Raw genomic sequence first — 5,210 nt, forward strand, 5'->3', positions numbered from 1 at the left:
GTTAGACACTAGGTTGGCAGTTCAAACACACTAGTCACTCCACAGAAACCTAATACAGGGTCTCTATTAGTAATAAGCAACTTGATGGTACTTAACAACAAAGTATATCCAAAAAGCATTTCTTGAATAGTTAAATGAATTTTCAAAAAAGCAAATATTTGGTTAATATGTGACAAAGATATTATCACTCCACAACTTAATATCTACAATTTTCCGAGTGAAACATAGTTCTAGAAATGATCTCCTTTCACAGGTGCAATTTATGAAACTGAATATCAATGGCTCGTGATAGTAGTAAATGTAATGTAGTGCTCAATTTAGAAAGTATTGTTGGTGTTAGTTACTTTTTCTGACACATGGAAATCCCTGTATATAGAGTAGAGCGGCTACTGAGGGTTCTGAAGACTGTGATCAGCAGGTCTGTATTCCTAGGAAATTTGTTGTTGTTGATATGTGCTGTCAAGTTGGTTCCTACTGATAGAGATCTAGTATAAAGTTTCTGAGAAAAGCTGGTGGGTTTGATTACCATTCTAGTGCTTACCCTACAGCATTACATGAGGGCTCCTAGGAAGCTTTGTGTACATTCAAATTGCCAATCTTCTAGCTAGTAATCAAGTGCTTAACTGTTTGTGCCACACAAGAAAGTAAATAATGCTATTTGAGTGATATGCTAAATATTGTGCTTTGTATAAAATACTTTATTCTGTTCTCCCAACTGCCATATAATTGATTCCAATTTATAGATGAGGAATTTGGTGTTCAGAGAAATTCAAAAGCTTGGCCAAGATCATATTAATAAGTGGAAGGGTTACAGTCATCTTCTTCTCAAATTGACATTTTCCTCGTTTTTATAGAACTCATGAGTTCAGAAAGTATAATTTATGTATTATTATTATTGTAAATTTACCACTGACATTGAGTCAATTCTCATTCCTAGTGAGCCTATAAGACAGAGTAAAACTGCTCCACAGGATTTCTGAGACTAAAAGTTTTTAAAGGAATAGACAATTTCATCTTTCTCCCATGGAGCTGCTTTTGGATTTGAACTCTCAAATTTGCAATTAGGAACTCAATGCTTAACGCACTGTGCCAATATTATGTCTACAGTTTTTAGAAGAATAATGTGAAATATGTTTTTATTGAAAGGATTTCCATATGAAATCAGCTCCATACAAAGTCTTTTTTCTCTTTCCTTTGTTCATTCTGTGGTAAGAATTATGAAGACAATACATACTAACTCACGTACTCTTTTTTTTTTTTTAATTTTTATTGGGAATTGAGTGAAAGTTTACAGGACAGATCATTAGTTTTACATTCAACAAATCATATACTTTGTTTCATTACAATTATAATTCCTTCCATGTTCCATCACTTAATAGTATTTGTCTCTATTCATTTAGCTTTTTTTTTTTAAAAAACAACAACAACAACAACAACAACACTTAAGCATGTATAATAATCTAAACCACCAAAAGGCACATTCTGCAAGTCTGCCTCCTGGCCACCAGCTCTCAGTCCCTCTCTTTCCATGAATCTAGAATCCTCAACTGCTCCCTTTTTCCATGACCCATTTCTGTTTCCGTCTCTGGTGTTGCTGCTTCTCTGAATTATGTCCTGCATACTGCTTGTGATCGTCTCCCTTGATGGTCCTAGGGTCCTCTGTTTCTGGACTGTAAGATTAACTATTCCCCCTTTTTCTTGCAAAACTTCTACCTTTACAACTGTGACAGTTGCAATTAGTCACGAAACCGTTTCTCATTACTGAATCATAGAATATCCCCATCCCTTTTTACCAGACCCATCTAGATGAAAACTATTCAATGGGGACTCTATCTTCCACACACACTCTTAAACTACACTGCCTCTTGAAATCTTGTAAGCACTCACTTCATGCCTTTATTGCCGCCTCATTTTAAGTAGCCTGTGTCAAAGTTGCCCATTCTTATCTAGCCTGTATACAGAGGGCATAGAGCTGATATCACAAATAACACAAGAATTGGGAAATTTGTTCCTTCCATTTGAACTAAGTGCCAGTGGTAATGACAGTTTTAGACTTTTAAGGCTAGATTTTAAAGGGTGAGTTTTTGTTTCATTCCTTTATGATACTCAATCAATTTAGCCATCATACTACTGGTCAGCAGTTCAAGTCCACTAGCTGCTCCTTGGAAACCCTATACAGGGTTGCTATGAGTTGGAACTGAGTTGATGGCACTCAACAACAGCAATTACCAATAATGTGAGAAAGTCCAACAGCTTGTAAAGTAGACAACATGTAAAGAACAGAAGAATCCAATCAACATCCATGACTGAACATCCAGCCAATTACCAGCCATGTGAGAGCCATCTTGGAAAGAATCCTGCAGTTCCCAGTGGAGGAGTCCTGATAATGATATGAAGTGAACAGTTCACATTGATTCCTGCCTAAATTGATGTTGCTGCTGTTGGTGTTGTTGTTAAGTGTTGTTGAGTCAGTTCTGACTCATAGGAACCCTATATATTGCTTCTGAGGAATGTCTTTTGGATTTGAACCACCAGCGTTTATCCTAGAGTGCCACACCAAGATGATAAATTAATGACACATGAACTAAAGAAACCATTGCTATTAGTTTAAAGTCACTAAGTTTTATAGGGACTTGTTCAACAAGCAGTAATTAAAAAGAATGTTAAAAGTTTTTTAAAAATTTATAGAAAACTTACTTTAAATATAATTTCATTGCACTATATTTCTAAAAGCTTCCTTACTATGAGAGTAATTAAATTGTAAGATGATAAACAGAACTTAAGGAAAGTCACTCGATTTCAAGGATTGCCCCATTTCTGTTTTGTAGTTTTGTACTTATTTTGTTCTGTTATAAAATCTTGTTTGTCTGTTTTGACCAGCAACAATCCATAAACAAGGAAATTATATTTATTTGCTCTGGACTTGCTACAGAGGTATGAAAAGGGAAGTGGTCCTTGTACTAGTGAACATTTCAAAGGAATCTATTATTTTAATTTTATTTTATTTAACTTTTTATTGTGAATTGAATGAAATTTTGCAGAGCAGATTATCAAATCACACACTTTGTTTTATCTCAATGATTGCAATCCCCTTGTTGTAACAGCTTTTATACCTCCCTGTGTTTCTTGTTCCCATTTCTTCTTCTTTCTCAATCCTTCTAAATTTTGTCCTTGAGTAAATTGTGCCCTTTTGATCTCAGATGACTTACTATTCTATAATGTTTGTATTTCACTATTGTTGTCCCCACTATATACCTATCCTTTGCTTGGCTGAAATTGAGTTATGGGGGTGCCAAAATAGTCAGTTTGAGTATCAGATTACTCCATTGTTCTATGCTATTTCACTTGTATTAATCCAGCAACTGAAAGAATGTTTGATTTATGTTATATGTTCCTTCTTTCTAGTAATCTTGCTTTTTCACTGAAAGTACACTTCCTTTCTGTCACTTTTCTGCACCTTATTCACAGATTTATTAATTTTTTTCTAGAAATACAAATTTTCTCTGGTATTCTTAGTTTTGCCATGATAATTGGTAAAAATAGTTATCCAGCTCCTTTACATAGGCTCATAAATTCATCAGCTATATTGTTCCTCTGCATAACTGGTCATGGCATAAGTTGGACATATCCTGTGATGATGTTGAATAATACATAGGAATCAGCAGTTCAAGATAAACTTATTAAAATCTAATGAACACAGAGGTCCAAGCTGTCATTTTGGTTGAACTTTGATTAGAAAAACTCTGTTGTTGTAGTTAAGTGCTGTTGAGTCAGTTCCAAATCATAGCAACCCTGTATTGTGTTTCCAAGGAGCAGCTGGTAGGTTTGAATTATCAACCCTGTTGTTTGTAGTCCAGTGCTGATCCTACAGTGCTGCAACAGCAATTCTAGACAATTCTTAGTTACATTTAAATTCATACAGAGCATTTGATGTGAAATTTTTGGGTCTTTAACACATTGTTGCTGCCTTTTCTTTTTGTGTTAGTTTGTACTTTTATACTTCTAATTACTTGTTTCTAATTTATGAGCATTTAATTTTATACTGTTAAAGATGACTTTTCTTGCCAACGTTTTTCTCTCTTTTTGGAGTTAGTTGTTAACATTTTTGTTGTTGTGAGATGTCATTGAGTCAGTACCCACTTATAGCAACCTTACGCACAACAGAACCAAACACTGCTTAATCATGAGCCAATCACAATCATTAAAACAACTGAGACCATTGCTGTGGCCACTGTGGCAATCCATCTGATCAGGGTTCGTTTTCTTTTTTTCTGACCGTCCACATTATCAAACATCATATCTTTCCCTAAGGACTGGTTCCTTTTGATAATATGTCCGAAGTATGAGAGATGAAGTCTGGCCATCCTGTTTCCAAGAAGCATTCTGGTTGTGCTTCTTCCAACACAGATTTGTTTGTTCTTTTGACAATCCATGGGACTTTCATTGTTTTCCTCCAACTCCATAACGAAATGCATCAATTCTTCTATGGTCTTCTTTATTCATTATCCAACTTTTACATGCATCTGAAGTTATTGAAAATACCAGAGCTAGGGTCAGGTGCACCTTAGTCTTCAAACTGACATCTTTGGTCTTCAATACCTTTTAAAGGAACTTGTGCAGCAGATTTGCCTAATGCAATTAGTAATATGTCATTTGTCTTCTTGACTGCTGCTTCCATAGGTGTTGATGATTGATTTAAGCAAACTGAAGTCTTTGAGAACTTCAATTTTTTTCTCTATTTATATGGATGTTGTTTGTTGGTCCAGTGGTGAGGATTTTAGATTACTTTACACTGAGATGCAATCCATACTGAAGGCTGTGGTCTTTGATCTTCATCTATAAATATTTTAAGACCTCTTCACTTTCAGCAAACAAGGCTGTATCATCTGCATGTCGCAGGTTGTTAATGAGTCTTCCTCCTATCCTGATGCCATGTTTTTCTTCATATAATCCAGATTCTTGAACAGTTTGCTTGACATACAGAATGAATAAATATGGTAGAAGTATACAACCCTGGCTCACATATTTCCTGATTTTAAGTCATTTGGTATTTCCTTGTTCTGTTTGAAAAACAGCCTGCTTGTCTATGTACAGTTTCCTCATGCACACAATTAAGTATTCCATAATACTAATTCTTTAAAATGTTGTCCATATCTTGCAATTATCTACACAATTGAAAGTCTTTTCATAGTCAATGAAACACAGGTAAA

Source organism: Chrysochloris asiatica, unplaced genomic scaffold, assembly GCF_000296735.1.
Source record: "Chrysochloris asiatica unplaced genomic scaffold, ChrAsi1.0 scaffold00325, whole genome shotgun sequence".
NCBI lineage: Eukaryota > Metazoa > Chordata > Mammalia > Afrosoricida > Chrysochloridae > Chrysochloris > Chrysochloris asiatica.